The sequence below is a fragment of the Schistocerca gregaria genome, chromosome 3 (assembly GCF_023897955.1).
Source record: "Schistocerca gregaria isolate iqSchGreg1 chromosome 3, iqSchGreg1.2, whole genome shotgun sequence".
NCBI classification, from domain to species: domain Eukaryota; kingdom Metazoa; phylum Arthropoda; class Insecta; order Orthoptera; family Acrididae; genus Schistocerca; species Schistocerca gregaria.
The window spans coordinates 625,002,364-625,026,304 of NC_064922.1; positions in this window are offsets into that span (position 1 = coordinate 625,002,364).

A 23,941-nucleotide genomic window follows, 5' to 3' on the forward strand; every position below is an offset into this window, starting at 1 on the left:
CTGGAAACCCACGCGTCACAAACCTTTTTTAACGTCAACACTTTCAGTATTCTGCAAACACTTCCTTCCCCTATCCCAACGTAGCGTGACAATTCATTCACTGTGATGCGTCTATAAGCAGTCACCAATTCGTTAACTCTGTACACATTGTCTGGAGTGTGTGCAGTACGAGGCCCGTCGCTGCGAGGACAATCCTCAATAGTGCCGTGCCCGCTTTCATCACGTAACCTGCTTGCCCACCGATTAACTGTACTGCGATCGACAGCAGCATCTCCATTCACCTTTTTCAACCTCTTGTGGATGTTTCCCACTGTCTCGTTTTCACAGCACAGGAATTCTATGACAGCACGTGGCTTCTGACGAATGGCTAGTGTAGCAGCGATATTGAAGACCTATTGTGACGGCGCCACTAACGGGAGCAGGTTGAACTAGGTTTTAAAACATGCGGGAAAGATGTATCTAAACACTGTAAGACTTTCACACATGCAGAATGAAAACTGTATTTTTACAAAAATAGTGTGCATTTCTTTTGGAGTGACCCTCGTAGAACAGCACCTCAGTATCGAACGAAACGGGGTAACAAGTATAAAACACAGGCAAAGGAGCTTTAATCAGCTGAAGCTAAATGGTTCCAGAGACTTTTCCAAGTCTCAAACAGCTATGGTGTATGTATGCAGCCTGAAGTGACGAAGGAAAATTTGTACCCTGGCTGGGGGCCGAGCCCTGATCTCCTGGTCATTAGCAGATGCACTAATCATTCTTTTTTACCTTTTTTTACCTAACAAAAGAAATAAAACAAAATCATATCCATCCCTACTTGGCACCGCCACTTGTGTCTCTGCCAAACAAAAATGAACTCTTACCTTTTCAGGAGTTGCCTTCCTACCTATATGTAACCACCCCCCAACTAAAATGTGAAGGAACTACACTATACGGAACTAACGTGTGTGCATCAACCCGCAAAAACACGAGGGAAGGAAAGGGGGAAGGGTAGTTCTAGTAGGGTGGAGAAGGTTTTTTTATTTTTGTACTTTTTTAAATTTTTATTTTAATTTCTTTATTTTTTTATTTTTTTTATTTATATAGATATCAATGTGCGAACAGTCATAGTTAATCAAGCCTGGGAAACTAAAACTGAATGAAGACACCATCGAAGATAGTAAACAGAAATAACATGAAAATAAAGCCACCATTTCGTAGTTAGGCTTCCCAGCGACTTCGCTCACTGATAAAGATTGTTCAGTATATGATCGTTTGCAGTTGGTTCTGACCTCATCTGCTACTGCCTGGAACATTCCAGCTACACGGCGGGCTGCGAAAGACACTCCATAGGTAGTTTGCGAAGCATTGTCGATATCTGGTATCCCCGGAAATAGCATGATGTCTTTCTTGGAAATAGAGCCAGAAGTCAAGTAAATTCTTGTGTCCGTCACGACAGAGGTAATGGACCGCATGTCCACGTATCCAGGTGACGGAGTTGGTTCGAGTCTTGGGGTAAAATGTCTCATTCGGAAACAATAACGTGCGTGCAGATATATGATCCGGCCTAACTCGCAAGAGATAAGCCAGCATCTGCCGCACTAGGTGTCAAACCGGTTCCGCCGCTCCACAGCTGAGGCGGTGCTCGTCAGAATCTACCGTATTACAACCCACACATTTAGGAGATTCTGCCATGTGGATATTGTAGAGACGTTCTTGCTGACGCAACTTCCCATTAACGACTACGTACCATTGGGAATGGACATCGGAATCAAACATGGCCTCGTGAACAGTCTTCCACACCACGCGCAACCGTACGTCAGGATATTTTAGTTCGACCACATTTAGGGGGAGGCGTTGCAGCATGTCATGATATAGGCGTCGAGTTTTGGCCATTTGTGGTGTCGTGAGCGCTACACTGCAATAACTTTGTTCTAAATAGAAATGTCCTATATAAAAGAGGGGCGCTGGGATGTCTTGTAGTGGCACCGGCGCTTTTAGTGAAGCAGGTCGTAGCGCCGTCAGAAGCAAACTCGTGAGGCTCGTAGGACAACGGCGTAGCAGACATAAATGTGAGCTAACATAGAGGGCAATGGCCCTATCATGGACATTAACTAGGCCGAGACCACCTTTTTCCTTCGGGCGGGTGAGAGATACGTATCTGATCTTCAGTAACATACCAGCGGTGACGAAGTATCCCAGCACTGTCATAATGCTACGAGCCATAGGTTTCGGAATTGGTAGCGTTAAGGCGACATGCGGTATGCGGGACGCAAGGTATACATTGGCATAATACGCCCGCTGAACGATGTTGAGGGACCGCAAGCGCTGATTTGCAATGCCAGCCCTAATTTGGTTAAGAAGACGTCGATAATTGAGCGTCGTCGCGCGTCGCATGTCGTTCATGAACTCTAAGCCCAAGCAGCGGACAGTATCACTGAAGCGTAAGGGGGCAATGTGTTCCTGCGGTAGCCCAATCCCGATGCTCAAGGTGACAGACTTGTCAACGTTGATTTGGCTACCAGAAGCTGTACCGTAGGTTGCAATCCAGTCCAAAACCGCGGCCAAACCGTCAGCTCCACGTATGACGATCATCAAATCATCCGCATATGCGGTGCAGCGATAGATGGAGCCGCCGAACTGTATCCCAGTGAGCCTGTCTCGGAGACCACACAACAAAGGTTCTAAGGCCAATGCAAATAACAATGTTGATAATGGACATCCCTGTCTTACTGATCGACGGATCGGCATGGGTGCCGTCAGTCTTCCATTAACAAGAACTCGAGAAGTAGCCCCATGCAGAAGGCGTGTCAACACTGTGATAAAGGAGTCGGGATATTCCATGCGCCGTAGAACGGCAGTGAGGAAAGTGTGGCCCACACGGTCAAAAGCCTGGCTAAAGTCGATAGACGCCAGGGCTGCCGGCAAACGTCTCACCCGTGCAAGGGAGATGAGATCTCTGTACGACATAACGCAGTCCTGATGTTGTTGGGTCCCCCCAAAGACGTCTGATCGCTGGACAGGACGTGCAATAATGTGCCGCGAATACGTTCTGATAGCAGCCTCGAAAAGATTTTGAAGTGACTGTTCAATAACGTTAAGGGGCGATAATCGAGGACATGATTCCGTCCCTTCGGCTTATGGATGGGGACAATCAGACCTTCCAAGAACGGTGCAGGCAACGGTATACCCGGGGACATCAATTCCTGACAAATTTCAACCCAACACGGTACCAACAGTTGTTCAAATGCATGATAGAACTCTAATAGTAATCCATCGATTCCTGGTGATTTATGGGGAGCACCTTTACCAATGGCGTCGTTCACTTCCTCTTCTGTCACTTCTCCCAGTAAAGTCGGTACCATGTATGGTGGAACTGTACCGTGGACATGTGCTGAAACGGCGTCTACCGTCGTCATATCTGGGAGCACTGCTGAATAAGCTGAGCGAAATGCCCATAGAAGGCTTCTGCTATATCTGCTTGTTCTGCCACGTGTCGTCCGTCGTCCGTTATCATGTCGGTTACCAGTGCCCTGCGGCGCCTTCAGCGTTCTTGGAGCACACGATGCATAGATGGCCTTTCTTATTGTATCATGTTTGGAGCTCGCGACCGTATAACAGCGCCCTGTAAATGATGGCGTCCTAAGGAGACGAGCTGCGCTTTCGCGCTTTCTGCCTGTCAGGTGAGGGCTCCATAGCAAGACATTCCCTTAGGACGGTGTAGTAAAAGTTTTCTGTGCTCCTCCTCCATGCCGCCGCTTCCCGGCCGTAAGCCATGAAGGTGCGCCTAAGAGCAGGCTTCGCACATTCAATCCACCAACTGAGGGTCGATCGGTAACGACCACGACGCTGTAAGGACGCGTTCCACAACTCTTCGATAGCACCTTTACATGCCGGCTCGTCCAGATGGGCGACGTTCAGTTTCCAGGGGGGCCTACTGCGCCACACATGTGCAGGTTGGAGGGCAATGGTGCAAATATAGGCTGTGTGGTCGGTGAATGCAATGGGTCAGAGCTCTGCTCCTCTCGTCGCCGTCGACAGGGTGTGCCTGTGAGGTAAATCCTGTCTAACCGACTTGATGAATTACTTGTATAATGGGTGTAACCAGGTGCTGGGCCATGGATATGGCGCCACGTGTCGATCAGGTGGAGGTCACACACTAGGATTTCCAATTCCGCACACGGGACGTGATGTGGCTGCTGATCAGACGGAGATAATGTACAGTTAAAATCTCATCCGATCACCATATAGTCTATGCGGCCCATAAATAGACGCGTAATATCTTCCGAAAAAAGCGGGCCCGATCTCTTCGCCTCCCTGATCCTGAAGGGGCATATACATTGATGAGTCGGACAAGTACAGTACGTCCGTAGCCGCCAAGCCGTCCCATAGCAGGATAGCCACGCCACAATCTGTAGAAGAGGCGTGGGAGATGTGGGCGGTATATCCGTAGAAGTCAGGGAAACTAGCGACACATACTTCCTGTAAGAGGGCCACGTCGATGCCCGCCGCATCGAGCATGCGTTGTAGCATTGTCAGTTTGTGTGGTGCCCTTATCGTGTTAATGTTGAAGGTGGCAAGGCGAAAGGTGTGGTGCCTAGCCTCTTCACCTAGGGTAGACGCCATGGCAATAAAAAATAACCGCAAGAGATGCCGGACCCACCAAACCCGTAACAAATTATGAGTCTTTCACGCTAGGAGTGGCATCCCCAATGACACCCCCTCCCCTGTCTTCCGTGCCCTCTCCAGGAAGTTCCTCAACATCGTCCGACCACAGTGGGTGCAACACGATGCTGTGTAGCTGATCGGCACCTAAATCTCTCTCACGTACGTCGCCTTTGGTAGAGGTAGACGGAGCGCCATCCATCGACGCGACCTGCTCCATCTGCAGTGCAAGAAGTAACTGGGCACTCGTAATATGGGCAAGTCAACCGTCTACACCACTTAGATCCTCAGCAGGCGCATTATCCATGCCGTCTGAGGAGATGTCACCTTCTTGACCGGCCGTGTGTAGGAGGCAATCGTCAGAAGGGGTCCGCCGACGTCGCTTGCGTCGTCAAGGCGAACGTTGCTTTCGAGCGTGGACATCCGTATCCGAATGTGGGAGGCAATCCAGCGTCGTATCACCTTCCCCTAGGAAAGCCACGGTCGGGACAATGTTCGCGTCCACGTACATTGCGTTCTGAATGCTATGTTGCGCTTGGATTCCGTGGGACTATTGCTGCTGTTGTTGCTGTGGAGGCGGCGACATATGGGTTGGCACAGGGGTTCTTCCTCTTCCTCCCTTGGTACTTCTGACAACAATGGAAGTGTCTGATCGCCCGTTTCGTCCTCATCTATGGTGCGCATCTTCGTCTGAGCGTAGGTGAGGGACAGGATTGTCGTCCCCGTCGGGGAAACGGAGTCTCCCAGTGGTATCTGCGTAATTCTACGTTGTAAGCAGCTCGATCGAACATGGCCTTCCTGCCCACATCCGGAACAGGTACGCGGTCGACCATCGTACATGATGATTGCATGACAGCCACCGATGTTCAAATAGGACAGCATATGTTTCTTGAGCTCAAGTTTAATTTGGCACACCCCATTGTAGACCTTGTACGTCGAGAAAGTTTGCCATTTTTCTGCGAAGTGGCTGATAACATTGCCATATGGTCGGAAGGCGTCCTTGACAACTTCCTCTGGGACCTCGAAGGGGAGCTCAAGTCCTTAGGCCCATGCCTGCATGATCCACCGTCACTGCACCGATATGCCAGTCAGAATGTTTGAATCTGAGTGAGTTCAAGTATTTAGACACCACTGTCGCGCAGACCTCTGCACTGGTCATTTTAACATAAACAACGCTCGCCGTTATAGAAAAATGTATTCCGACGACAGTCGCCGGATCTAAACGTAGATCGTCGCGTATGAACTGTTCTATTTCATAGGCTCGAGGATGCGCATGATATGGTTGAAAAGTAATTTTGATCGTATCGTGGCGCCATGTGTGTGCCATAGTCGCACTGAACTTGGAAACAAATACAACTCGCGCCGCGCTAAGGGAAACACAAGCAAGCGCTCACGGTCGCGCACGGCGGGGCGCAGCGGACGTCCTCGCCCCACCGCAGCCGAAAGCGGACTGCCCATTGAGCCATCCTGGCACTGTGGCCTCAAACAACTACACTGACTATTCTGTCACCCCTGGCTCTGCACTCCAAATTCCCACTCACGCATCAGCCCCCTTAGTACTCTTCTTAAACTCGAGCAGCTTCGCAGAGGCACTGTACCTGTATTAGAATAGCACCTCCGCACCGTACGATACGGGACAGGAGTCGTTGATACAAACCTTAATTCACCGCTTCAGCCTGCATATATAATACTTGGAATTGTCCCTGGAATCATTTAGTTTCATTTGACAGTAGGGCGTATTCTGGGGCTGTATAATAGAGCATGAGTCAGTCCGGGTGGCCATGGAAGGTGTCATTCTTCAGTGGAATGAAGTCCGAGGATCATCAAGAGAGAGAGGAGAGCTGGGGTCAGAGAGATCGTCCGTCTGTTGTCCGAAGCTGCAGCGCGTTTCGCACTAAGACGCGACTTGCCTCCTTCTCACATCGTTCGCTCTAGTGGCGCGTGCAGACTTGCCATCAGCGTATTTGCGAGTACAGACATCCTCTGCTGATGCGGTGCTTCTACTTGCCAGTACGTTGTTACTGAGAGCGACAAGTGAAGTAAAAAATTTTTTAAACTGGCACCCGGTACGCCCTAGACTGCCGACGCACAGCACAATACATCTTTGTCATACTGTATCAAATGACTAAACGAATTTTTACTTGTTTTACTGAATTAGTTGAGCGATGACTGATTTAATATACCGGGTGACCAAAAAGTCAGTATCAATTTGAAAACTCAATAAATCACGGAATAATGTAGATAGAGAGGTACAAATTGACAAACATACTTGGAATGACATAGAGTTTTACTAGAACAAAAAAAAAAAAAATACAAAATTTCAAAAAGTGTTTGATAGATGGCGCTTCATCTGATTGGAATAGCAACAATTAGAATAACAAAGTGAGACGAAGCAGAGATGATGTTCTTTACAGGAAATGCTCAATATGTCCACCACCATTCCTCAACAATAGCTGTAGTCTAGGAATAATGTTGTGAACAGCACTGTAAAGCATGTCCGGAGTTATGGTGAGGCATTAGTGTCAGATGTTGTCTTTCAGCATCCCTAGACATGTCGGTCGATCACGATACACTTGCGACTTCAGGTAACCCCAAAGCCAATAATCGCACGGACTGAGGTCTGGGGACCTGGGAGGCGAAGCATGACGAAAGTGACGGCTGAGCACGCGATCATCACCAAACGACGCAAGCAGGAGATCTTTGTTCAAATGTTCAAATGTATGTGAAATCTTATGAGACTTACCTGCTAAGGTCATCAGTCCCTAAGCTTACACACTACTTAACCTAAATCATCCTAAGGACAAACCCACACACCCATGCCCGAGGAAGGACTCGAACCTCCACCGGGACCAGAAGGAGATTTTTCACGCGTCTAGCAATTTGGGGTGGTTTTAATAAAACCCCATGTCATTCCAAGCATGTGTGTCAAGTTTTACCCCTCTGTCGACATTATTCCGTGGTTTATTAAGTTTTCAAATTTATACTGACTTTTTGATCACCCGGTATGTCAGATATAGCGCCTAGAAAACATTAGGAGTATATCGAGTTTAACAGTAGTATCACAAACGACCAGCGATACATTTCCGTGCTTATAAATTTACTGAGGCCAACCAACTAAAGATGAATGATAAGAATTCGGATACGAAAAGGACGTCTAGGGTTAAAATGATCTTTTAGTAAAAACTGTATAACCACACTTGAAAAAACTACACTCGGGAAAGGAAAAAGACACAGCTTTACCTAAAACAATCGCCAGAAAGACTTTTCAATATGAGGCACAACGGTCAAGTTCAATGTAATGGTTAGGTACAGCGCGTCTTGAATAGAAATACGATTAATCTAGACATGTTACTGGCAGCGTCTCATGGCAGTTATTTAACCATGCCGGAAATAATTATTTTATGTCATGTAGCCCGCACATGATGAGAAATTGTGCTGCCGAAGTTTTTACTGTAATTAATAATCACGCATGGAAAATTGAGACGTATAATGAGTAACTCGAATAGTTCTAACCGATAGTTTCGCACGTAATTGGAATGGTGGCGAACAGGACATAATAATAATGTGACCAACGACGATGTTTATCTCGGCACATGAGAACGTGCTATAAATTAAAAGGCCCTCGCGTTCTTTTTGCTACAGCTCGACAGCGTTCCTCGATCTGCCCCGAGCGCTCCCGGCCGCCGGTGCAGAACGACTGAGGAAACAGCTGTAGCGCCGGACGTACCGGCACGCGGGTCACCGTGTCGGAATGCAATTCGCCGAGCGACGCGGTCGCGGTACGCCGGGTGACGTCACAGCGGCGGCACTCGCAGTCGGCAAGACAAGGATGCCGCGCCGGGCCGGCCTTGGGTTGTTGACTCCGGGTCCGCGCCGAGCTGCCGAGGACCTGGATGGCCACCAGCCGTGAGAGCGGGCCGGCCACGCCCGTGGCGGGGCGCAGCGCGGCCGGAAGGTGAACGCGTCGCCGTGCTGGCCGAGTTGCTGCAAGAGTCGCCGGTGCCTGGCGCGCTGTCTGCCGGACAGCAGAAAGTCACTCGCGTGCATCCGTGTCATCAGCACTGTGACGCAGCCGCCTTATCCGTCTCCAGGCACTTCTTATCATTAGTATCAACTTCATGTGGAAGCTCCCACAGCCAGGTACATTTACTTTTAACAGCGGACAAACACAATATACAGGGTGGTCCATTGATAGTGACCGGGCCAAATATCTCACGATATAAGTGTCAAACGAAAAAAACTACTAAAAACGAAACTTGTGTAACTTGAAGCGAGAAACCAGATGGCTCTATGGTTGGCCCGCTAGATGGCGCTGCCATAGGTCAGAAGGATATCAACTGGGTTTTTTAAAGTAGGAAAACCCATTTTTTTCACATACTGGTGTAGTACGTAAAGAAATATGAATGTTTTAGTTGGACCACTTTTTTCGCTTTGTGACAGATGTCGCTGTAATAGTCACAAACATATCGCTCACCATTTTAGACGAACAGTTGGTAACAGATAGGTTTTTTAAATTAAAATACAGAACTTAGGTACGTTTGAACATTTTATTTCGGTTGTTCCTATGTGATACATGTACCTTTGCGTACTTATCAGTTCTGAGAACGCATGCTGTTACAGCGTGATTAAGTGTAAATACCACATTAATGCAATAAATGTGATAGCAAATATCCTTCAACTTTCCCCACAGAAAGAAATCCGGGGACGTCAGATCCGGTGAACGAGCGGGCCATGGTATGGAGCTTCGACGACCAATCTACCTGTCATGAAATATGCTATTCAATACCGCTTCAACCACACGCGAACTATGTGCCGGACATCCATCATGTTGGAAGCACATCGCCGTTCTGTCATGCAGTGAAACATCTTGTAGTAACATCGGTAGAACATTACGTAGGAAATCACCATACATTGCACCATTTATATTGTCATCGATAAAAGGGGGGCCAATTACCCTTCCTCCCACAATGCAGCACCATACATTAACCCGCCAAGGTCGTTGATGTGCCACTTCTCGCAGCCATCGTGGATTTTCCGTTGCCCAATAATGGATATCATGCCGGTTTACGTTACCGCTGTTGGTGAATGATACTTCGTCGCTAAATAGAACGCGTGCAAAAAATCTGTGATCGTGCTGTAATTTCTCTTGCGCCCAGTGGCAGAACTGTACACGACGTTCCAAGTCGTCGCCATGCAATTCCTGGAGCTTAGAAATATTGTACGGGCGCAATCGGTGTTGATGTAGCATTCTCAACATCGACGTTTTTGAGATTCACGATTCTCGCGCAATTTGTCCGCTACTGATGTGCGGATTAGCCGCGACAGCAGCTAAAACACCTACTTGGGCATCATCATTTGTTGCAGGTCTTGGTTGACGTTTCACATGTGGCTGAACACTTCCTATTTTCTTAAATAACGTAACTATCCGGCGAACGGTCCGGACACGTGGATGATGTCGTCCAGGATACCGAGCAGTATATACAGCACACGCCCTTTGGGCATTTTCACCACAATAGCCATACAGCAACACGATATCGACCTTTTCCGCAATTGGTAAACGCTCCATTTTAACACGGGTAATGTATCACAAAGCAAATACCGTCCTCACTGGTGGAATGTTACGTGATACCACGTACTTATACGTTTGTGACTGTTACAGCGCCATCTACCACAAAGCGAAAAAAGTGGTCCAGCTAAAACATTTATATTTCTTTACATACTACACGAATATGTAATAAAAAATGGGTGTTCCTATATAAAAAAAACGCAGTTGATATCCATTTGACATATGGCATCTCCATCTAGCGGGCCTACCATAGCGCCATGTGGCATGGACTCGACTAGTGCCCAAAGTAGTTCTCTGGGGAACTGACACCAATAATCCTGCAGGGCTCTCCATAAATCCATGGGAGTACGAGGGGGCGGAGATCTCTTCTGAAGAGCACACTGCAAGGCACCCCAGATATGCTCAATAATGTTCATGTCTAGTCTAACAATACCACCACTTGCAAAGTAGGTTAGAAATCACATTAATACTGTTGCTCACGCAGCATATGTTCGCTTTACCGGGCAACAACATAGTGATTGACTGTGGATGGTATCGTCAGAATGGAAACAATGAAGTCACTGTGAAAAAGTCATTAATTTTGGCACTTATCGTGAATGGATTTCCACGTAGATTTCGTATAAGTTGTTATGGCTCATCTTGGTGACTCCAGGGTGATTCCACTTTGACTGCTAGAAGGTCCAGATCTGTATTTTAGCAACTTTTGAAGACCTAACAAATGCGTTTTTCAAGAAATTCTTAATGATCAAACAATCCCAGATCAGAGCAATGCTATAATAGAAATAATTTTTGACTTGGTGTTCACGATCCACATTTTTATTAAACTTCTGTAAATTCACATATACTTCCTCTTAATTGTCACAGAATCAAGAAAACAGTTCTGTATTAATCATCATATATTTAATTTCCACTTTAACCAAACACAAGAACTGACTTCCCTTTTACAAAGCGAAATGACAACTTAACTTCTGCAAAGTGAAAGAAAGACTGCTCTGTGCGCATTCGCGTCAAAACGGTTAGATATAAGTCAAAGATTATGACAGTCTCACAGAAATGAATACACACAAGAATCATATCATTGTAATATATCGATACAACGGAGTACCTATACATTAATAAAACCACATGTGAATATTGTCACAAAAATATGTCTGTTACTTCGCAGAAAAGTAGTACGATATTACTGGTATCGAGAACTGGGGTTGGAGCGCCGTAATGGTCATGTGAATAAAGAACCATTACATTACGGACTTTGGTTCAAAAATGGCTCTGAGCCCTACGGGACGTAACTGCTGTGGTCATCAGTCCCCTAGCACTTAGAACTACTTAAATCTAACTAACCTAAGGACATCACACACATACACGCCCGAAGCAGGATTCGAACCTGCGACTGTAGCGGTCGCGCGGTTCCTGACTGTAGTGCCTAGAACCGCTCGGCCACTCCAGCTGGCTGGACTTTGGTGGAGAGCCGAAGTGTTTAAGCACAAAAGACTGTTCCTGGAGCCACTCTGTAGCAATTCTGTACGTGTGGGTTGCCACATTGTCCTGCTGGAATTGCCCAAGTCCATCCGAATGCACAATGGACATGAATGGATGAAGGTTATCAGGCAGCATCCTTACGTGCTGGTCACCTGTCAGAGTAGTATCTAAACGTATGAGGAGTCCCAAACCACTCCAGCTGCATACGCCCCACACCATTACAGAGCCTCCACCAGCTTGAACAGTTCCCTGCTGACATGCAGGGTCAATGGGTTCATGAGCTTGTTACCATACCCGTACACGTGCATCCACTTATACGATTTCAAACTAGACTCGTCCGAACAGGCAACATGTTTCCAGTCTTCAACGGTCCAGTGTCGGTTTGGTGTGCTCAGGCGAGGCGTGAAGCTCTGTGTCGTGCAGTCGCGAAGGGTATACTAGTGGGCCTTCGGCTCCCAAAGCCGATATCGATGAAGTTCCGTTGAATGGTTCGCAGGCTGACACTTGTTGATGGCCCAGCACTGAAATCTGTTGCAATTTGCGGAAGGGTTGCACTGCGGTCACTTTGAACGATTCTCTCCAATCGTCGTTGGTCCCGTCCTTACAGGATCTTTTCCCGGCCGCAGCGGTGTTGAAGATTTGAAGTGTTACCAGATTCCTGATATTCACACACACTTGTGAAATGGTCGCAATGAGACAATCTCCATTTCATCGCTACCGCGTAAATGCTGTGTCGGGCACCGACTATAACAAAATGTTCAAACTCACTTAAATCTTGATAACCTGCCATTGTAGCAACAGTAACCGATCTAATAACGGCATCAGAACCTTGTTGTCTTACGTAGGCGTTGCCAACCGCAGCGCTGTAGCCTGCCTGTTTACAAATGTCTGTCTTTTAATACACGTGCCTATACTAGTTCAAATGGCTTCAAATGGCTCTGAGCACTGTGGGACTTAACTGCTGAGGTCATCAGTCACCTACAACTGAGAACTACTTGAACCTAACTAACCTAAGGACATCATACACATCCATGTCCGAAGCAGGATTCGAACCTGCGACCGTAGCGGTCACGCGGTTCCAGACTGTAGCGCCTAGAACTGCTCGGCCACCCCGGCCGGCTATACTAGTTCCTTTGGCGCTTCAATGTGATGATTACCTGACATTGTTACCAGGAGAGCAATCTCTGAATTTGATAAATGTTATTTTCTTACTAGAGAAGTTTTATTTTCGCACATCGTAATAAATATCCAGCTAGAGAACTAATTTCGGCAATTTAAATTCCCATCTTTACTTCTGAAGGAACTGTACTTTTTTCGAAATACGCATATTACGTACCATCTACATACAGCTGAAATTTGTCTTAATGAATGAAACAGAATGGGCACCTGTTTCCTGCAATTCTGCATCGCCTCTTTCTGAATATATAGTCTGTTTATGAATCTAAGTCGTTACACACCAAAAATATTCCATTCACAGAAAAGATTTTTACAGTTAAGAGTTTACAGATAAGAATTAAATCTGGTTGCGACAATGCGAAGCAAATCTGTCTGCTAGAATGTATGCCTTGTCTCCTGTCTGAACCAACATTATCTGTTTTTTTTTGTTTTTTTTTTTTTAAGAAAACTTTGAATTTTAAAGAGAATAATTAAACTCACACTGTTATTTACCCTTTGAAATTGGTGGCTCGTTATCTCCTGTATTTGGCTTATCTATGTCACAATGCGAAACGCTGTGGAAGTGCTCTCACAGAAAAAGAAGAATAGGTGCGTCTCAATTTCTGAGCTAAGATAATGGCGGTAGTGCAATGCGATTTCTAATAAAGTACGCGCAGTGCAGACTTGGGTCTCATTAAATTTATCTGTCATAAAAATTGATGTACCTGGTAATGGGAGTTGAATAACGACGCAGATAATCTGAGCTACTCCGTAGACAAAAATTCTTCTCAAGAAGGTGTTTTAAAGGAAAACCATCTCAAGAAAATTTTTTTGACACTATTCCGTCAGAAAACGTTTGCCATTAAGGCTTGGCAAACAATAAGCAAATATTTCATTACAAATTACAGTTACGTAAGACCAACTCTGGAGAAATACAAAAATGTAACTCAACGTGAGAATTTATTCTAACAAAAAGGTTCTAGTACAAATGATTCAGTTCTTTTCGTCTGTACAAATCCATTAACACTGAATATGAAAAAAGTTTTATAAAAAAAACATCAAGAAATGTCTGATTTGGATGTCTGTATTGAATCAAGAATGCCTAAGTAAAAGCTACCGCAATAAAATAAAATATGTTCATACATTATCTTAAATCCCAATCTTCTCAAAAAAGTGTCTATCGTAACAAACCTATCTCATTCAGTGCTTAGTGATAATATTCCTGTTTTAATAATAATGTCTTGCATCGTATCAGCGGAATAATTCCTAAGAGCACCATGTCCTGCATCCGTCCCATACAAGCTCAGTGCCACGACAACCCTCTGCCACTCCCTGTCTCCCCTCCTCGAAATCAGCACTTAACAGCTACACATCTTCTCAGAACAAAGATGACCCAACTGGTCTCCGCACAGTGCAGCGTGTCTAACGAGGCTGCACGCAAAACATCCGAGATAAGAAAATAACATGTTGTTCTTGTTGCTGTGGTCTTCACTCCTGAGACTGGTTTCATACAGCTCTCCATGCTACTCTGTCCTGTGCAAGCTTCTTCATTTTCCAGTACTTCCTGCAACCTACATCCTTCTGAATCTGCTTAGTGTATTCATCTCTTGGTCTCCCTCTACGATTTTTACTCTCCACGCTGCCCTCCAATACTAAACTGGTGATCCCTTGATGTCTCAGAACATGTCCTACCAACCGATCTCTTCTTCTAGTCAAGTGTGCCACAAACTTATCTTCTCCCCAATCCTATTCAATACCTCCTCGTTAGTTATGTGATCTACCCATCTAATCTTCAGCACTCCTCTGTAGCACCACACTTCGAAAGCTTCTATTCTCTTCTTGTCCAAACTATTTATTGTCCATGTTTCACTTCCATACATGGCTACGCTTCTACAAGTTTTTCCATTCGTCTGTAAAGAATTCGCGTTAGTATTTTGGATCCATGACTTATTAAACTGATTGTTCGGTAATTTTCACATCTGTCAACACCTGCTTTTTTGGGGTTGGAATTATTATATTCTTCTTGAAGACTGAGGGTATTTCGCCTGTCTCATACATCTTGCTCACCAGCTGGTAGAGTTTTGTCAGGACTGGCTCTCCCAAGGCCGTCAGTAGTTCTAATGGAATGTTGTCTACTCCTGGGGCCTTATTTCGACGCAGGTCTTTCAGTGCTCTGTCAAACTCTTCACGCAGTATCGTATCTCCCATTTCATCTTCATCTACATCTTCCTCCATTTCCATAATATTGTCCTCAAGTACATCACTCTTGTGTAGACCCTCTATGTACTCCTTCTACCTTTCTGCTTTCCCTTCTTTGCTTAGAACTGGGTTTCCGTCCGAGCTCCTTATATTCATACGAGTGGTTCTCTTTTCTCCAAAGGTCTCTTTGATTTTCGTATAGGCAGTATCTACCTTACCCCTAGTGAGATAAACCTCTATATCCTTTTCCTCTAGCCATCCCTGCTTAGCCATTTTGCACTTAGTGTCGATCTCATTTTTGAGACGTTTGAATTCCTTTTTGCCTGCTTCATGTACTGCATTTTTTTCTCCTTTCATCAATCAAATTCAATATGTCTTCTGTTACCCAAGGATTTCTACTAGCCCTCGTCTTTTTACCTACTTGATCCTCTGCTGCCTTCACTACTTCATCTCTAAGCTACCCATTCTTCTTCTATTGTATTTCTTTCCCCCATTCTTGTCAATTGTTCCCTTATGCTCTCCCTGAAATTCTGTACAACCTCTGGTTTAGTCAGCTTACAAGGTCTCATCTCCTTAAATTCCCACCTTTTTGCAATTTCTTCAGTTTTAATCTACAGCTCATAACCAATAGATTGTGGTCAGAGTCCACATCTGCCCCTGGAAATGTCCTACTATTTAAAACCTGGTTCCTAAATCTCTGTCTTACCATTATATAATCTATTTGATACCTTTTAGTATCTCCAGGGTTCTTCCACGTATACAACCTTCTTTCATGATTCTTAAACCAAGTGTTAGCTATGATTAAGTTGTGCTCTGTGCAAAATTCTACTAGGCGGCTTCCTCTTTCTTTTCTTAGCCCCAATCCATATTCACCTACTATGTTTCCTTCTTTCCCTTTTCCTACACTCGAATTCCAGTCACCCATTACTATTAAATTTTTGTCTCCCTCACTATCTGAACAATTTCTTTTATTTCATCGCACATTTCTTCAATTTCTTCATCATCTGCAGAGCTAGTTGGCATATAAACTTGTACTACTGTAGTAGGTGTGGGCTTCGTATCTATCTTGGCCACAATAATGCGTTCACTATGCTGTTTGTAGTAGCTTACCCGCATTCCTATTTTCCTATTCATTATTAAACCTACTCCTGCATTACCCCCATTTGATTTTGTGTTTATAACCCTGTGGTCACCTGACCAGAAGTCTTGTTCCTCCTGCCACCGAACTTCACTAATTCCCACTATATCTAACTTTAACCTATCCATTTCCTTTTTAAATTTTCTAACCTACCTGCCCCATTAAGGGATCTGACATTCCACGCTCCGATCCGTAGAACGCCAGTTTTCTTTCTGCTGATAACATCATCCTCTTGAGTAGTCCCCGCCCGGAGATCCGAATGGGGGACTATTTTACCTCCGGAATATTTTTCCCAAGAGGACGCCATCATCATTAAACCATCAAGTAAAGCTGCATGCCCTCAAGAAAAATTACGGCTGTAGTTTTTCCTTGCTTTCAGCCGTTCGCAGTACCAGCACAGCAAGGCTGTTTTGGCTAGTGTTACAAGGCCAGATCAGTCAATCATCCAGACTGTTGCCCAAGCAACTACTGAAACGGCTGCTGCCCTCTTCAGGAACCACACGTTTGTCTGGCCTCTCAACAGATACCCATCCGTTGTAGATGCACCTACGGTACAGCTATCTGTATCACTGAGGCACACAAGCCTCCCCACCAACGGCAAGGTCCATGGTTCTTGGGGTGGAGGGAAAATAATATAAAAAATTATATATATACACCTTTCACGCCGATCACTGTGTCACTTAATGTAGTGACCTGTTATCTAGTCACAAATATACACTCCTGGAAATTGAAATAAGAACACCGTGAATTCATTGTCCCAGCAAGGGGAAACTTTATTGACATATTCCTGGGGTCATATACATCACATGATCACACTGACAGAACCACAGGCACATAGACACAGGCAACAGAGCATGTACAATGTCGGCACTAGTACAGTGTATATCCACCTTTCGCAGCAATGCAGGCTGCTATTCTCCCATGGAGACGATCGTAGAGATGCTGGATGTAGTCCTGTGGAACGGCTTGCCATGCCATTTCCACCTGGCGCCTCAGTTCGACCAGCGTTCGTGCTGGACGTGCAGACCGCGTGAGACGACGCTTCATCCAGTCCCAAACATGCTCAATGGGGGACAGATCCGGAGATCTTGCTGGCCAGGGTAGTTGACTTACACCTTCTAGAGCACGTTGGGTGGCACGGGATACATGCGGACGTGTATTGTCCTGTTGGAACAGCAAGTTCCCTTGCCGGTCTAGGAATGGTAGAACGATGGGTTCGACGACGGTTTGGATGTACCGTGCACTATTCAGTGTCCCCTCGACGATCACCAGAGGTGTACGGCCAGTGTAGGAGATCGCTCCCCACACCATGATGCCGGGTGTTGGCCCTGTGTACCTCGGTCGTATGCAGTCCTGATTGTGGCGCTCACCTGCACGGCGCCAAACACGCATACGACCATCATTGGCACCAAGGCAGAAGCGACTCTCATCGCTGAAGACGACACGTCTCCATTCGTCCCTCCATTCACGCCTGTCGCGACACCACTGGAGGCGGGCTACACGATGTTGGGGCGTGAGCGGAAGACGGCCTAACGGTGTGCGGGACCGTAGCCCAGCTTCATGGAGACGGTTGCGAATGGTCCTCGCCGATACCCCAGGAGCAACAGTGTCCCTAATTTGCTGGGAAGTGGCGGTGCGGTCCCCTACGGCACTGCGTAGGATCCTACGTTCTTGGCGTGCATCTGTGCGTCGCTGCGGTCCGGTCCCAGGTCGACGGGCACGTGCACCTTCCGCCGACCACTGGCGACAACATCGATGTACTGTGGAGACCTCACGCCCCACGTGTTGAGCAATTCGGCGGTACGTCCACGCGGCCTCCCACATGCCCACTATACGCCCTCGCTCAAAGTCCGTCAACTGCACATACGGTTCACGTCCACGCTGTCGCGGCATGCTACCAGTGTTAAAGACTCCGATGGAGCTCCGTATGCCACGGCAAACTGGCTGACACTGACGGCGGCGGTGCACAAATGCTGCGCAGCTAGCGCCATTCGACGGCCAACACCACGGTTCCTGGTGTGTCATCTGTGCCGTGTGTGTGATCATTGCTTGTACAGCCCTCTCGCAATGTCCAGAGCAAGTATGGTGGGTCTGACACACCGGTGTCAATGTGTTCCTTTTTCCATTTCCAGGAGTGTATTTAGGAGCAACTGTAATACAGGTAAGAATGTTTGTTGTTGTCTTCAATCCTGAGACTGGTTTCATGCAGCTCTCCATGCTACTCTATCCTGTGCAAGCTTCTTCATTTTCCAGTACTTCCTGCAACCTACATCCTTCTGAATCTGCTTAGTGTATTCATCTCTTGGTCTCCCTCTACGATTTTTACCCTCCACGTTGCCCTCCAATGCTAAATTTGTGATCCCTGGATGCCTCAGAACATGTGCTACCAACCTGTCCCTTCTTCTTGTCAAGTTGTGCCACAAACTCCTCTTCTCCCCAATTCTATTCAATACCTTCTCATTAGTTATATGATCTACCCATCTAATCTTCAGCATTCTTCTATAGCACCACATTTCGAAAGCTTCTATTCTCTTCTTGTCCATACTATTTATCACTATGTTTCACTTCCATACATGGCTACACTCTATACAAATACTTTCAGAAACAACTTCCTGACACTTAAATCTATACTCGATGTTAACAAATTTCTCTTCTTCAGACAAGCTTTCCTTGCCATTGCCAGTCTACATTTTATATCCTCTCTACTTCGACCATCATCAGTTATTTTGCTCCCCAAATAGCATAACTCCTTTACTACTTTAAGTGTCTCATTTCCTAATCTAATTCCCTCAGCATCATCCAACTTAATTCGACTACATTCCATGATCCTCGTTTTGCTTTAGTTGATGTTCATCTTATTGTAAGGGTACAGTACTGCCCGACATTGAAAATAGGTACAACGTTCTTCGTTATTCTTGTCAGTACAGCATTTTTTTTTTCTAATAATAACTCAATTTCAGTTAATACAGCGGAGCCGGATACCAGTGTGGGAAAGAATGACAATTTATTTATTTAATAGATCACTTGTGCACTCCCACAAAATAAATCCCTACATCCAGTTTGGTGAGATCTGTGAAATGAATTAATGTATGTTCGTCTGCTAACTGCAGATACTGAATGTGAATATATGATTATCTTTGACACGATGCTTTGGCCACCTTTGGTGGAACCAAAGAGATAAAATTTACCGGAGCTTTGAGTGCCTGAAATGTGGCTGACCAATACAGTAGCAAGGTGCTCCCCCACTTCGGCATAGGTGCGAGAGGACCTGAAGAACGGCCATGTTTTAGCACTCTGCCGCTGGATCTAGTGTTGGTAAGACCTGTCTTAGGTGTGCTCCGTAAAGACAAAAGAGTGGAGACATGGTATGCATGTGAAATACTTAAGAATAGTTTGGAATAATAATTTTTCTATTTCAGGAACTTTTGTGGGGAGAATTAAATGTCAGGCAGGTAATACTAAGGGGATCGTAGGAATCTTGGGAAGTAACCAACGGTCACAATGAAACCACATGTAGCAATAAGTTGAAATACTTCCGAGTGCTTAAGTTAAGCTGAATTACTAGCGTGTGTACTATAAGATCGAAATATTTAAGAAATGGTGTGTGCAGGACTTGAAATTAGAGACGAGTGCTTCCACGTGGTGAATACTGTGTGAGTCTCAATCTGTGTATGAGACAAAGGATAAAGAGAAGTACTCGTCCAAGTTATCAGTTGACGACTCGTGTGTGTGATGAATATGTTCTTAATATTACTTTGCGTGTTATGTTTGCGTGGAACGCTTGATTCAAACTATAATACTCTGAGAGAGAAGCAAGGTGAGTCAGCCGTCTATCCAGCAACGCCACTTGGCTTCCATTGCACAGGAAGACGTGCATTTATCCTCCAGAGTTCATAGTAGGAAAGAAAAATTACGAAGTGGGGCAGTGTCATCTGAAACTGGGATAAATACTAATTGTAGTGGAAAAGCTGAAAGTGAAGTGATTTTAACCTTGTGACTATTCTTTGTATTGTATGTTGCCAGTGTGATGTATTTCATGAAATTTAAATATGTGTGATTGGCATGGGAGAGTAGCAATACAGTTTCAGAGGCAGTGGGTTTTGCATCTTCCTTTTTGTACCGCTCGGTCTGGAGGAAAGTTTCGTAATGATGGGTGAGAGAGTCGAAGTGTGAGATATAGAAAAAGATCCACCATCCTATCCAGAAAGTGCACTGTAGCGTTAAAAAGATAGAGAATCATCAATGTAAAGCCATGCCCACTGGGCGGAATTTCTCATGTGTTATTGTTGTAGGTTATAGAATTTGTGTGTTTAGGTTACAGAATTTATCGGAATAAATAAGATAGTGAAAAGAAAAAGATTGGTGGCCTTTTCCTTCGAATAGTATGTTGTCATGATACCCAGAATTTATAATGTGTGCGACATTCATATTCAGTGCGATGGCCACGTGTTGATCAAAGCCGTTGAATAAGAAAGAAAATGTGGTATTGTCAGTGCGTAGTGAACAATCAGAGTTGTGTAAATTTTTAATAGTCAGACGTGCGTTATCCGTTTCCGTTGGTTAATGTTCAAACAAGTGAATAATTTACGGATTGTAACAGTTGGTGAATGAATGTTCAAACAGCCTTCTCAGTCGAGCATAGCTTCCGCAATCCAAACTGTGGTGCGATACGTAAACTATTGCTACTTAAATGTGACAACTCATCAGTCCATTGCTTCACTCGAATATTCTGGAAAAAGATGCCAGTAAGGACACTGAACGATGATTGTTTAAGTCTTTTCTGTCATCTTTCTTATAAAGAGCTTTAATGACCATATTTTAATGTGTCTGGAAAAAAATTCCTATGCTTTGTGACTTGCACAGATGACAGCTTGTTTAGCCTGGCACTTTTAAAACAAAGTCACATACAAAGTATGATTTTTCTCACAGTTTCTTGAAATCCAATTCTGTGTGTGTGCGAAGTTTTTCCAATGTTTCTATTTTTTGTTGGTCATAATATCGCCGAAATTGCTACCTAGTAACGCACGTATCCACGTCGCCACTGGGATGTTTATTGTGTACACTTTGCTGCTAGATGCTTACATCCCATTCCTCTGACCATCGTTCCCTCTTGCTGCAGCCATAATATCTTCGAGTTGCTCACCTTTAATATTTTACACGCATGTTCCGTCGCCTTCTCTGCCGGACCTTACACACCCTTAAAAATTCAAACCGGCCGTCACGTTAAGCCACATCAAGTGAAAATATTTCGCAATGCATTTCATTTCTAATCGCGTCATTCACACTGGCCGTAATTGGACCGTCCCATCATGTCACGTCATGTGAAGGTTTCTCAGGAAGAAAGTTTTGGTGGCGTCGCCTTCTTCTAACATGGGAAGTTAACCTATGTTTACTGAATATATTTCCCTATTGTTGCAACCATAACACCAGAGGCTTGCTCACCTTTAACGTTTTGCTTTCACGTTCCGACGCCTTCTCTGTCGAAAATCTCACCCCTTAAACTTCTCGCCATCAATAAACTTTATGATGTTAACAACAAGCTGTTATGATTGCTCACAAAGGCATTTTCCGCAATCAGTTTCCACACTCGTAAGTCGAGGTAACCACGCACAGTGCTTTAAGTGGAGCGTGGCTGTACCAAGTCACGTGATCAAATTACTGCCATGTCGGGTAATAAACTGTAAGCACGGCCTTCCTGTCTCACACATTCTCTCACCTTTACATTATTAACTTACTGTTTGCCCAATTTACCGCATAAGCCTCTCGAGGTTTCAGCTGCATTTATTCATGTGTTTGTGTAGTTGACCGCAATATTCATAACATGTATCAATTGTAAGCACAGCTGGACTCTCGGAAGTCTACGTGAAAGATTGGATGTTCATCTTCAGACTGTTTTTCTCTATGAATTTACTATTTTTGTGCATTTTAATGTAATGTTGAAGATATTTTGAACATTCTACCGCCGGCCGGAGTAGCCGTGCGGTTCTGGGCGCTACAGTCTGGAACCGAGCGACCGCTACGGTCGTAGGTTCGAATCCTGCCTCGGGCATGGATGTGTGTGATGTCCTTAGGTTAGTTAAGTTTAATTAGTTCTAAGTTCCAGGTGACTGATGACCTCAGAAGTTAAATCGCATTGTGCTGAGAGCCGTTTCAACCATTTTTGAACATTCTACCATGAGCAAAACACTCTTCCCTCTTTTTTCTTACTACGTACACGCTTTTCTTTAGTGTTGATATCGGTGTCTGTCTTTTTCGGGACAATTGATATTTAAATTCTGTTTTTCATCTTTAGTTTTCTTGTTAGTCGCTTTGGCTTCTAGGTTGTCAAAATCTCTATGAACTGCATTAGGAACATGCCCTGTTCCCTAACTGTTTATGATTCATTCGGCTGTTCTCCCATTTTGACTTTCGTGACTTTTTATTTGTGTCTTCTGACACAGAAATGAAGATAACGGGACAGGTGAATGCCGACACCTATGTTGCGAATAATGTTCATAGTTTTTATGACAAGCTGTGGCATAGCTACCATTAATAAAAGTGAAGATGAGAAACAGCATTTGAATATGACAGGTACTGAAAAAGTCAGACACCGTCATGAACATCAACTAAAGAATGATTGGCTGAAGAAAAAAAATAAGGATGGAATGCCGGTAAAGAGAGTGAAAGATCCTGCTGCGCTTCAACAACACGTTGAAGACCTTCAGAAAGCTGATTTATATATTTACTCTGTACTATAACGTATGAAGAAAAATTTAAGAGAGGAATCAGACGTTACTGCTAATTGCGGGAACATGCGTTCTATTAACTTTGAAAGTTGGAGTGATTTGAGCAACGTTAGTCACATAAGCATAGGTGATTTCACTCAGGATGAGTTTTCACATACATGTGGATTTTGGAAGGCTTTGACAGTGGTATAGTCCGACGTGTTATCTGTTTTAATGAAAGAATGCCGTATTTTCTATGCCCTGTGCTTTAGTCACCTGCATATTCACTCGTTAAGGTAATTACATTCGTCGTTGTCCTAACGTTCCTTTACGGTCTTTTTACATTGTTTCTATGCTATTGTTCTTCTCAGTTCCTCACACGTGTGACACACATATATGTATGTATCTTTCAGTTCCTTCGTTGGTTCACAATACATCGTGAAACTTTCCGTTAATTTCATGATTGATTTTTATTTATAATCTTTGATCCTAATGTTTTTGATTACAAGTGCACATATCACCATTCTGGAATTTCGTTTTATGCGGGTATCACTTCTCATATTCCTAAGTGATCCATTCATGAATCTAGAATGTTTCTAAGTGTACAGATTATCGCTTAGAGGAAGCTCAGTCTAGGGAAAGTCCAGGGTCTAGTGAAAGCATACCAATTTCATATTCAGCTAGGAACTGTTCTGGAGCAGGGGCAGAAGGAAACACAATTGGTTTTTAAAGTCCCATGTACAAGAGGTTACTAGAGGTGGAGCACAAGTTTCGACTGGGAAAGGTTCAGGAAAGAAACCGGCCTTTTAAAAGCAACCTCGATTTATGTCAAGAGTTGAAAGAAAACGTTTCACCTGGACTCCCAGATGATATTAGAGCCGTCTTCCTCCCGACTATGACTCTAGTGGGTCCACCGCTATATCTGGGGCAAGAAAGTTCAATGGTTACTTTGAGAAGGCATTCGCCAATAGCTATATCCGAAATACATGCACATTCCATGTCTACTATTTCTGCTGCTATTAGGAATCAGAATAAGAAAAACCGTTCAAATGACTC